The following is a 13,509-nucleotide window of genomic DNA, read 5'->3' as shown; positions in this document are numbered from 1 at the left end:
TGGAGCAAATAAATGACTGAACTGAGTTATTTAAAAAAATGTTTTCATTTGTGCTTTCCTGATAACTGCATAGATAGCTATAGGAAGAGGCAATCCTTGGGTTCATTATGTCCCACTGACAATTCTCCTTTCTGGCTCTTCAGAGTACAATGCTAGTTTTCCAAAGCCATAGAAGGAATAACATTTTTCCTTCACTGTTCTTATGCTTATAGGTAGGGAAGGGGGGGTAGAGGGAGAGAGGAGGAGTATGTGGGAGAGTTGAATTCTCCTATTTCAGAGGACTTCCCTCTGTGCATTTACTCAGCCAGGCTTCTGACTCATAAATTAGAGGATTTGACTGAATTATTTAATGTAAAAACTTTTCTTCTTGATTTTTAATAACTATTTTTAAGAACTGATAATTTTTCTTACAAGATTAGCACCCCAAAAGGGAAATGGTTGGCTCAGACTTACTTAGTGTTGTGCTGATAATAAGGATGTGAGAACATTTTAAACCATTTCCAAGTTATCTATGTATAAGCAGAGAGCAATTATTTTTCCAAATTAATTTACAGTTTTTTATTGACAATGAAGATTTCTATTTAATATGCTGAGTTTCATTTGTGGATAGTGATAAATTTCTAGTTCTCATGTTTACAATGGGCATGAAGCTGTGATTGCTTTTACTGATTCAGAAGCTGGTTTCTCTGTGTGCAGCTCATTCCCTGATAGTAAATTAGAAAGAAAATCATACTTTGATACTAAACTTTCCTTGTTCTGGCATCTTTTTTTATAATATAGATACAAAGGGCATTGCAGCTTTAAATAACTGTAAGTTCTTTTTTATATAGTGCCACTTTAAATAGGTTTTATTCCCCAGGACAAGAATTCCATTTCCATTTTTTCACAGTACCAATAAAATGCAATGCTGTCTACTTCTCTCCCTTTGCACACATTCAAGCATCCAGAATGCCTTAATCCTTAAATTCTACTTTTAACTGCAATTGACTTGCCTATAAATTGGAATTCTTCAGGTTTTAGAAAGCTGCATGGAATGCTCTTTCTTATGGTGTATTTAGTCAATCTCTTCAATAGTGGGTCTAGGAGAAGCACCTCAGAAGGTGCTGCTCCACCTCCTGGGAAAGCACCAGACTTACCTCCTCACATGCTCTCTACTCTCTTGTACAGATGAAGAATGATAGGTTGGAGACCTCCTCCAATTCTTTTTTGCCAGTGCTCAAATTCTGCCTCTTCCGCAGTCTGGTTTTTATCCAGCCAGTTGATCATTTCATTTCATTTCATTTGTCAAGAATCTCCCATTTGTCTTCACCAATTTTGTCATGGAGTTTCTCATCCCATACAGTAGCCTTCTTGTCAAAACCACAAAATTCAAGAGAATTCTTGGAAGACACTTCCAAGTCTCTGTCTTATCTCTTCAGTCTTGTATTTCACAACCTCTCAGACTATACATGTTCAATATCTTTTTTTTTCTTAGACAAACTTTGCTTTTAGTAGTGATTTTACTCTTCTTGTCTGTGTTCTTATCCACAACAGAAACAACAAAAACACCCTTTATATTGATGTCAAATGCCATTTCTATTTGAGGAACAATACTAGAGGCACAGGGACCATCAAACTTATCAAGCCAGTTGTTATCTTTTGCTGTTGTTCTCTCACCTTCATAAACCTGAATAAGCACACCAAGCTGGTTGTCTAAGTATGTGGAAAAAGTCTGCATCTGCTTGGTGGTATTGGATTTGAGCAGAAATGACATATCTCCATTAACAGTTTTGATTTCAAGGGAAAGATAAATGATGTCCAACAGCAGAAAGTCTCTGGTTTGTCTCTAAACAAGATGGCAGCCTGGACAGCTGAACAATAGATAATAGTTTCTTCAGGATTGATATTTTCATGGAGCTCCTTACCACTAAAGAAGTTCTGCCAAAGCTTTTGAATTTTGGAATTTAAGTGGAAGTGCTAGTCAATAATAACTTTTTCTGATACCCTCCAGCCCTCAAGCCCTCTATAAATCCTTTTGTTTAATGTGTTTCACTATGAGTTTTTTCAACATCCTTTGGCTATTCCTTGACTCAATTTTGAAACATTATTTGTTTCCATGATTCATAAAGTAGTCATAAAGCATTACTCAAATAATACTGATTTTTTTCAGAAAGAAGCATGGGGTCATTAAACAATGTTTGTAATTTCTGAAACACCATCTGTTCCATTCTTTCTATTCAATGAAACTTCACTAGTCATTTGTAATGATGTCATGAATCTCTGCTTTATCTAGCTTGGCATCCCTTTTCCACAGAGTCCAGTGGGCCACAAAAAAGGTCAGTATTCAGTTCTTCAAAATGGGCATAAGTGGTAGAAGTTTAGAAGTTAATATTTTAATAGAGAGAGTCAATCTTAATACTGGCCTGGGTGAGAGGGCATGAATTGCATATTTTAAAATGATGCACAGATGGTGGACATCTCTCTTTTTTTCGTTGCTTTTCTTCTTGTGTTTTCACTCAAACTCAGCAATAAAATGGTTGATGATAATGTTAGCATTACCTTCTTGGGATATTCCCAGCTGTGGATTTAATTTCAAAGATGCCACCTTCGATGGTAAGAATGGAGACATCCAAAGTACCATCTCTGAGGTCAAAGGACAACATATTTCTCTTGGAGTTAACCATTTTGTCCAAGCCATAAATTGTAGAGGGCCAAACTCTGGAGAAGTATACTTGAAACAAGGATACAACAAGGTGTCAACTCAGTAGAATTGATGAGATGATGGTTCTCTAGTATCCATATACTTAGTACTTAGCAGTGTGATGTAATAGTTCTCTAGTTCACACATAGTGTACACATTGTAATAATGTAATCATACCAAGGTATTTAAAGGCTGAGAAGGACAAATGAGACATTCCATCTTTGATCATCCTCCTGGTGGCTCTCCTGCCTCCAGTCCTCCACTAAGATCAAGGCTGATCCTGAGATTCTGCAGAGAGCTAGCCTGAAATTACAATAAACAATAACACTAGGAATTGGCTCTTTGATGGTTTGAAGCATTGAGACCAGTGATGATTCCAGCATTTTTGATGGCTGGGTGTTGGGAACCATTGAAATGGGCTAGTACATGATGACAGCATTTGTTGCAGTCTTCTCAACATAAGTTTCATCAATTTCTTTCCTCTTGGTCAAGACTATAGAAGATATTTCTGGATAGAAAATTTTGATCTCCCCTTTTTATTTCACCTGTATTTTAGACCTGACTATCATTCACCATTGTGAATACTTCATGTCTGACTATTTAACTGTATCATCACATCTGCAGTTCATCAGGTGTTGTTATAACTGAGTTTTGTCTCTCTTCCTCTCTCTATATCTATTTATAGATATATCTATAGATATCTATATATAGATAGATATAGATAAATATATATTTGCAAATAATCAAGTTGCAATTAATTCTACCAAAATGTTATGTTGGTAAAATTAATTGAAATTTATTTGCAAAACATATATTGTATCTAGGATATACTGCAACATATCCAACATATATAGGACTGCTTGCCATCTAGGGGAGGGGGTGGAGGGAGGGAGGGGAAAAATCAGAACAGAAATGAGTGCAAGGGATAATGTTGTAAAAAAATTACCCTGACATGGATTCTGTCAATATAAAGTAATTATTAAATAAAAATAAAAAAAAGAAATTTATTTGCAAATATATAGAGGCAAAATTCTTATGAGATTTATGATAGCCCAGATAAATGCCAGCTTTAGTCCTAGGTCAGTAAAGCATGATGAACACTTGATAGCAACTTAAGGGAGTTGAATTGGTTTTCTGGTTCTTTTCCTATTTGTGTGACTTTGAAGAAATCTTGCAAATTTCTCTGAGCATCAGTTTCATTGTTTATAGGATGAAAGGCTTGGACAAAGCTCATTGCAGCTCTGAGAATTCTACAATTCTATTGATATTACTGTGGTCATAGTCCAATTTCCTGATGTTTCTGAAATCCTGGAAAAAGATTAGAAGTGATTTTACCTAAGGTCATTTTGGATTCCTTAGTTTTTGTGACTGAAACATGAAATAATTTAGTCCACCTACTATCATTAACAGAGTCAATATAATGAGTCATAAAATAATGAGGTGACAGGGATTTTTTAAGAACATGGACTTCTGAGCGCATATCATTGAACTGACACTACTACCTGGTATAGTGATTCATTCTTTGGGTGACCTTTCATTTAGGAGGGAAGATCTTTAACTTATATTCAAATCTTTTCTCCTTCTCCTTACTTGTGCTTTATGAGAGAGCTGAGATGTGATATGGGCATGTGATGAGAACTGGATAGAGTTTGTCTCTGTAGGAGAGAGGAAGAGATTATTGGCAGCAAGTACCACTGAACTCAATAACTATGCTGGTTTTTGCTTTTTCTTGTTACTTAAGAGAAACTTTCCTGCTGAGGCTCTGGAGCAGAGGTAAAGAAATTCATAGCTCTTTCTTTTTCAACCATTGATTTTCTTCTGGTGGGCAGAAACCTGAGCTCTCTAACTCTGTCTATGCCATCTGTAGGCAAAGTCATTGACCAGATCACTGATTATGACCTCAGAAAGAGATAGTACATTTTCATCTGTGTGATGTGGAATGCACATAGAAGTGTTGGCAGAAAGATTTATGAGGTTTTATGGTATCAGCTAACCTTCAACTTGATTATTTTGATATTTAGAATGATGGATCTTGTGGGTAAAAACAGGTCCAAAATTGGTTTACACATCGTAATGCTAAAGTAAGGAAAATGTTCTATACCCTATGCAAACCCCTATTAGTATCACAAGTATTGGCAACTTTTATAAAAATGGATGGAAACTCTAGCTCAGATATTCAAGCTCCAGGTCTACAGAAATGAGATTTAAGCTTAGGAGCTGGGGTAAAAATGTATAAATAATGATTTCACTCATTAACCCTTTTCTTGTAATTAACAATGGGTTTCAAATAGAATTCATATCTAGACCTCCACATGTAGAGGCAAGAAAGTCTCATAAATACCATCAAATACTTGGGTAACAATTCAAATATTGGAGATAAGGCAGACTCTATATTAATATAGATGATATATAGGGAGACTCATAATAGCCCATAAATAATCAATACAATTCTCTTCTCTTTCTGTTGGATTTTCTTTTTCTTCAAGGTTCTAAAGTCTTCCACACTAATAGCATTGTTATGCAGTTTCTAGAACTTTCTGTAGGAGCTGAAATTGTGGCTGCTAACCCAGAAAGACTCCTCCCATATTCTTCCACCCTTAGGTTTACGGTTATTCTGAGGGTTTAAGATCTTCCATAAGGGAAATACACTGAGGGTAGCTTTCCCATCAAACTCCCACCTTATTATTATTAATATTATCGACATTATTTCCATTATTAACAGAGCCAGGTATAATTCCAGTTCTTTTGCACTGTTTGTGTACCAAGAAAATTAATTTTTATGTTTCTGAGAAAAGGGGGAAAGAAAGGCAAAGAGCAGTTAGAGATCTACAGCACAAGACTTTTTTTTTTTCTTACACAAACAAAAACATGTGCTTCTATTGCTCTTAAAGGCAAGGAGACCTCACCACCTGCTGATATCTTAGGATTTTTCTGGGGCAAAATGGAAAAGGGAAATAAGCCTAGTTCTTAGGGAAAATTTTGATTTATAAACAAAAGTAGTTCCTCCCTAGACAGCCTATCTTGCCAAGAATTCACTAGGAAAATTCATCTTGGAGGCATCTCCCATTATTGAATTTAATTAGAAGCTGTCTTTAGCATTTCCAACAAGATGTCAGTGATTCTGTGGATTCCTTCTACAAGAAAATGCATTCAAGAATACTAAACCAAGATAATTACTCTATGAAGTCATAGAATTGATTGGGGAACTTTCCTTTTTGATCTTTTACCTGAAGATGATAATGGAAAAGGAGCAGAGAAGGATTTACAAATATTATTGTTGTTATTATTAGATTTCATCCCATATGAAGAAGTATGTTTGACCATAAAACACTGGAGATATAATCTAGATAATTCAGGTCCTAAACTAGATTAAGATAGCCTTCTCCTCACTCCCACCTCCCAATTATTCATAATGTTGATTATGTCTCCACTTCATTGAATCTGTGTAACAAACAGGACAAACAACCACTTAGTTGGCCAAAGAATTCTGTGGTAAAACAGTGACTCAGCAAATGGAAATCACATATTATGGGAACATTATTATGTTCCATAAGTGACCACAAAAATAGGAAGAAAAAAAAAGTTAATCTGAGAGAGTTAAACCCTAAGGACCTAGGATTGAAAACATCACTCCTATTCTTTAGTCACCAAATTCACTGAACACTGAATATCTACAAAGTCTTAACACCGGAGTTGTTGGAGGAAACCAAGAACTATCTACTTCTAAGCAAGTAGATAGGTTACACAGTGTATAGAGCATTTGGCCTGGATCCAGAAGACCTGAATGCAAATCCAGCTTCAGATACTTATTAGCTATGTGACTCTGGGCAAAACACTTCTGTTTCTTCAACTGTAAAATAAGTATAATAGAACTTACCTCTCAGGGTTGTTGTGAGGATCAAATGAGATAATATTACTAAAATGCTTAGCACAGTGAAATATAGTAGGCATTAAATAAATACTTGTTTCCTTCTTCCTTTCCTTTCTGTCTGCCTTCTTTTCTTCCTATATGATACAGCATGTATTCTTAGGAGCTTAAAAACTTAATGGAGAGAAGACCTATATATACAAAAACTAATAAAAAGGGGATTATAAAAATGGTAAACAACTAATTAATCATGGGAAGAGCTCAGAGGAGGAAGAAATTACTCTGGTAGAGGTAATCAGAGCAAGCTTCTCAGAAGGCATTGGGATGAGTTAAATTTTGAAGGCAGGGTTTAGATAAGTGGAAGGGAAGGAAAATCACATTCCAAGCAAGATAAAGATCACAATCCAAAGGTTAGAAAATGGAAAACTTTAAGTCATTCTGGCATTTAGCTGATGAAACATGAACAGTTCTTTCTGACATAAGAGCAAGCATCTTTTTCTTGGATTATACATAACTCCTATCATATTAGATTTTATGGTGATATTTTTTCTAGAACATTCCAGTAAAATTATTATAAATGTAAAGTAGAAGGAAAAGCAAGGAACAAACAATTCTTGGGAAAAGCTATGTGGTGGCAACCTATCCCCTATCCCCAGGACCCATGGATTTTTTTGGCTTAATCATTCAATAAGCCAATTATTCAATTATATAATTAATACTCATTCAATTAAGCACCTACTATGTGACAGCTAATGTACTAAGCATTGAAGATATAAAATGAAGTGAAAGGCAATCTGTCTCCTCAAGACAGTCTAAATAAGAGAGAAACACAAATGAATCTGGCTTTTTTCTGTGTCATTATCTTATATTAGATCATAAACTCCTTTAATCTAGGAATGTTTTTTTTTTCTTATTTGTAACCCCAGTATTTAGCATAGTGTGAGAAAAATAGGTAATGATATTTTAAGTGTTATTTATTAATATTATTAATACTTAATAAATTTTTATGAAATTGAATTTAAGTGAATCTTTCTCAAATCAAGATATTTGATCCTATACCTATTGTACTGGATGAAAAAAAAGTAACAAGGATGCAAATGAATCTCATTTTCAAAGAATGTTAATGCAAGTGTTAATAGATTTCAGCAAATGCTGACTGCATTGTACTAATAAAAGTAAACTTCCAACAGATGTTGATGATTCATACTATTGCTTTAGAGAATGATTTAACTTGATATACAGTTTTCTCCATGATGTGATAAAAATGTGACTTGCCAATTTACATAAGTAAATAGAGAACAAAATTTCCCCCCTAGATGAGAAAGAATAATTTTAATTAGTTTGTGAGCAAGAACAGATGAATACAATGGGACTCCTTTTGAGGAATCTGAGCCTGATCAGCCAGCCCTACCACTAAGAAGATTTTATAGCATAAATCCTTGTTCCAGCAAGGGAAGAGTGGGAGTTTGGCAATTAAGGAGTTGTATTGACTGACCAAAAGGTTCCTGACTTGGGCACAGTTGACTATAACTAAAAAGTGTGACCTGATAATGGTTTCCAAGGCATTGATTAAAAGCATGAGTAATACAAAGGCAACAAAATTGATATAAGCCACAGGAAAATGGTGAATTTAAACTGCAAATTAGCAGTTTAAAAGCTGTTGTTTAGTTTCTCTCAATACTATACTGTGAATATATTTTGACTTTTTCAAAAATAGATATTTTCCCAATCCCATCTGCATCTTAGTAAATGGTCTTCATGGAGTTACTGGAATCTATTGTGGATGTATAAGGCAAAAATACTTTCATTTGATACTTGTAGAACGGCATGAAAATCAGTCATATGCTTTGCAGTAGAATACTTTCAAGGCATGGTGCTAATCTATTTGGGAGGACAGTACAAACTTTAATTGAGAAAATTATCCATGTTGATTGAAATACTCCATCCCTATACATTCAAGAAAGAGAATTGAATTTAAAATCATAGGGCCTAAATTCAATGTCTGGTTCTGAGGGGGAGGATGAGGATGAGGAAAAGCTGCAAGAAGAGATAAGGGGTACTTCATTTAAAATAACTCTAGGTAATATAAGGTACCTAGGAGTGCACCTGGGAAAACAAACTCAAGAACTATATGGACAAAATTATATAAGAAAATCTTTTTTATAAAAATAAAATCAGGTTTAAATAATTGGAAAAATCTTATTTATTTATGAGTAGACTGGAACAGCATAATAAAAGTGACAATTTTATCTAGACTAATTTATCTATTCAATGCCATCCCAATTAAATTACCAAAAAAAAAATAATAATGGGTTAGAAAATTCATGTGGAAAAACAATAGGTCAAGAATATCAAAGGAACTAATGAAAAACAATGTAAAAGAAGAGGGATTAGCATTACAAAATCTTAAACTATATTATAAGGCAGTAATTATCAAAACTATCTGGTACAGACTAAGAAATAGAAAGGTAGATAAGTGGAATAGAATAGATATAAAATTTATAGTGACAAATGACTATGAATTCCAGTAACTCCATGAAATCCATTTACTAAGATGCAGATGGGATTTGAAAGTACCTATTTCTGAAAAAAAGTTAAATACAAGTAACCTTGTACTTGACAAGTGTAAAGACTTTAGTTTTGAGGATAAGAAATCATTACTTGGTAATAATTGTTGGAAAAATTAGAAAACTGGCAGAAATTGAGCATTGACCAACCAATATCTTACACTATTTACCAAGATATAACCTAGATATAAAAAGAGAGATTATTAAAAATATGAAGAAGATTGAATATATTACCTATCAGATTTATGGATGGAGAATAATTAGTGAATAAACAAGAGGAGCACATAATGTATAAAACAGATTATTTTGATTAATTAATTTAAAATGATTTTGTTTAAATAAAACAAATATAGCCAAGATCAAAAGAAAAACAGAAAATTGGAAGTAGAAGGGTGAAATCTATAAACAGCATCAAAAATAAAGGTCTCAAATCTCAAATATATAAAGAACTTTATCAAATCTGTATAAATTCCCCAAGCGACAAATGGTCAAAGGATATTTTTATGAAGAAATCAAAAGAAGTATATTAAAAGTGCTCTAAATCATTATTGATTAAACAAATTCAAAGTAAAACAATCTTAAGATATAATTTTATACCAGATTGGGTAAAATTACTGAAAGGGAAAGCAACAAATGTTGGAGAGGATGTGAAAAATCTGGAACATAATTCACTGTTGATAGAATTGTGAACTAATCTAAAAATTTGAGAACAATCTGTAAGTATACCCAAAGGCATATTCCTTTATATTCATATATGTATATATGTATGTATGTATGTGTGTGTATATATATATATATGTATATATATACATATATATATATATGTAAAACCAAAGAGTTATTCAACTGCTTATGCTCTTTGATCCAGAAATCTATCTATTAGGTCTATTTTTCAAGATGATTGGGCAAAAAAGGGAAAAGAACCGATATATGCTAAAATATTTATAGCACCCTTCTTTGGCATGGCATGGAAATTGAGACTATATCTTTCAATTGGGGAATGGCTAAACAAGTTGTGGTATATAATTGTGATGGAATATGACTATCCTATAAGAAATGATGAGTTTGATGATTTTAGAAAAACATGGAAAATTCTGCATGAAATAGTGAAGAATGAAATGAGCAGAATGAATAGAACACTGTACTGAGTAATAGCAATAGTTTTAATAATAAATTTGAATGACAGTCACCTTGACTGTTATAAATACCCAAATTAACTACAAAGAATCCAGGGGAAAAAAGACACTATCTACATCCAGAGACAGAAGTGATAAATACAAATATATAGAGAATGATTTTGCATACACACACATTCATAATAGTAGCTATCTCTAGGGTGGGGGAGGGGGGAAAGGGAGAAATGAAAGCTACAAATAATTGAATCATACATTAAAAGGAATAGCAAGTTAATCATAAGAGATTTGGAGTTTTATGTGAAATTCATGGTTCTGTGAAAGGTAGAATTGCAGTGAGTTATACAATGCTACAAAGTCTTTGAGGAAAGCATTACTATCATGTCCAGATCTAAAGAAGATTGATCAAAGGGAGATAATATAGTTATAGACTTTAGGTAAGTTTGGAAATTATATCCTCTTGTATTTTCACTGTCTGTTGAAGGTTTTGAACCTTCATTGAAAACAAGCTTTTCAGGCAATATGATAGACTGGAAATACCACCGAGTTGAGAATCATAGAAACTGATTTTCAATCCCAGTTGTACTACTATTTGCTACCTATGTAAGTCTCTGTTTACCCATCTGTAAAATGGAGATATTGGACTACATAATCTATAAGTACTTACCATCATATATATATATGATGTAAACATTCTAGCATAAATTATATAGGCATCATCCTTGTATATAATAACCATTTGTGACAATTATACAGGGCTACTATTCAAGACATTCTCCAGTTTATAAATGGTCAAATGAAATAAATGAACATTTTTCATACGAAGAAATTAAAATCATTTCTAGTCATATAAAAAATTCTCTAAATTATCATTGATCAGAGAAATGCAAATTAAATCTGAGATACCACTATACACCTCTCATATAACAGGAAAAAAGATAATGATGAATGTTGGAGGGGATGTGGGAAGGATGGGACACTAATACATAACTGGTGGAGTTGTAAATCGATTCAAACATTCTCGAGAGCAATATGGAACTATGCCCAAAGGATTATCAAACCCTTTGATCTAGCAGTGTCTCTACTGGGTCTGTATCCCAAAGAGGTCATAAAAAAGGAAAAAGACTCACATGTGCAAAAATGTTTGTAGCAGCAAGGAACTGGAAACTGAGTGGATGCCCATCAGGTGGAGAATGGCTGAACCAGTTATGATATATGAATGTTATAGAATATTATTTTTCTATAAGAAACAATAAGCAGGATGATTTCAGAGAGACCTGGAGAGACTTGCATGAATTGATGCTAAGTGAAGTAAATAGAACCAAGAGAACATTGTATATAGCACAAGATTATGGGATCATGAATTTTCATGGACTTGGCTCTTTTGAAACAAGGAAGTGATTCAGGCCAGTTCCAATGGACTTGTAATGAGGAGAGTCATCAGCACCCAGAGAGAGGACTGTGGGAACTGAATGTGGATCACAAGTATTTTCACTTTTTGTTGCTATTTGCTTACTTTTTGTTACATTTTTCACTTTTTTCCTTTTTGATCTGATTTTCCTTTGCAGCATGATAATTGTGGAAATATGTATAGAAGAATTGCACATGTTTAATACATATTGGATTACTTGATATCTAGGGGAAGAGATAGGGGAAGGGAGAGGAAAAAAAAAACTTGGAACACAAGGTTTTTCAAAGGTGAATGTTAAAAATTATCTTTGTATATGTTTTGAAAATAAAAATGCTTTAAAGAAAAAATATGTTTAGAAGAATTTTACATGTTTAACCTATATCAAATTGCTTACTATCTTGAAGGGGGGGAAGGAAAAAATTTGGAATACAAGATTTTGTAAAGATGAATATTAAAAACTCTTTATATATTTTTGAAAAACCAAAATATTATTAAAAAACTAAAAATAAAAATGGTTTTGAATTGAATAGAGGCTGCCATAGTATAATGGATAAAAATCTGGTCACTAAGTCAAGAAAATCTGAACTCTAATATAGCTCTGGACATGCTGGATATATGACCTTTTGCAGGTTACTTAATCATTAAGAATATCTCTAAAATCTACAAGTTACAAGGAAGATATTGACCTTCAATGGTGGAAGGAGCTTCTTTATCTGGGAGTTCCTTATGGAAATGAAATCATAGACCCAATCCCCATTTCCATATTTTAACTGAATAATAAAAAAGAGTGTTATAAAAGTTAGAAAAAAAGAAAGGATCCAAAATATCCTATGAATGACTGAGAAGGAACAAAACCTTTTATTCTGATAATGGTGGTAGATACTACATACGTAGAACCTTAAAGAAAGAGAAAGAGTTTAAAAGGTGAAGTGAGAGGAGACATTCTAGGCCTAGAGGATAGTCTCCACAAATGTAGAGATACATGGTAGGAGAGGATCAGGGAACAGTTATGTCATTCAATTTGATTAGAAAGTAGGGTTCATCTTATTATCATCATAATTGGCTCAAAGAGAAAAATAATATACATATTCAATAGAAATCTATCTTATCATTCAAGCCATTCTTCTATTGAGAAATGGTCAATAATATGAACACACAATTTTCAGATGAAGAAATTAAAACTGTTTCTAATTATATGAGAAGGTGCTCTCTCTCATATGTCACTATTGATCAGAGAAATGCAAATTAAGACAACTCTGGAATGCCACTATACACCTCTCAGATTGGCTAAGATGATAGAAAAAGAGAAGGACAAACATTGGAGGGGATGTGGGAAAACTGGGACACTGATGCATTGTTGGTGGAGTTGTGAACAAATCCTGCCATTCTAGAGAGCAATTTGAAACTATGTTCAAAAAAGTTATCAAACTGTGCATACCCTTTGACCCAGCAGTATTTGTACTGGGCTTATATCCCAAAGAGATTTTAAAGGAGGGAAAAGGACCTGTATGTGAAAAATATTTGTGGCAGCCCTTTTTGTAGTGGTTAAAAACTGGAAACTGAGTGCCTGCCATCAGCTGGAGAATGGTTGAATAAGTTATGGTATATGAATATTATGGAATATTATTGTTCTGTAAGAAATGATCAGGAAGATGATTTTAGAGAGGTCTGGAGAGACTTACCTGAACTGATGCTGAGTGAAGTGAGCAGAACCTGGAGATCATTGTACAAGGCAATATCAGTATTATATGATGATCAATTCTGTTGAGCATGAATCTTTCCAACCATGAGAAGATTGATGCCATTTCCAATGATCTTGTGATGAAGAGAGTCATCTACACCCAGAGCGA

The 13,509-nt window shown here is 33.6% G+C and overlaps 1 pseudogene; it reads right to left on the bottom strand.

The window, feature by feature from the left end:
• Positions 1–1,140: 1,140 nt before the first annotated feature.
• Positions 1,141–13,509, bottom strand: part of LOC127546936 (heat shock cognate 71 kDa protein-like) — a 173,557-nt pseudogene continuing 161,188 nt past the window's right edge.

The sequence above is a fragment of the Antechinus flavipes genome, chromosome 2, assembly GCF_016432865.1.
Source record: "Antechinus flavipes isolate AdamAnt ecotype Samford, QLD, Australia chromosome 2, AdamAnt_v2, whole genome shotgun sequence".
Lineage (NCBI taxonomy): Eukaryota > Metazoa > Chordata > Mammalia > Dasyuromorphia > Dasyuridae > Antechinus > Antechinus flavipes.
Note: the sequence above shows the minus strand (reverse complement) of the source record. Positions and strands in the feature narration are given on the sequence as shown.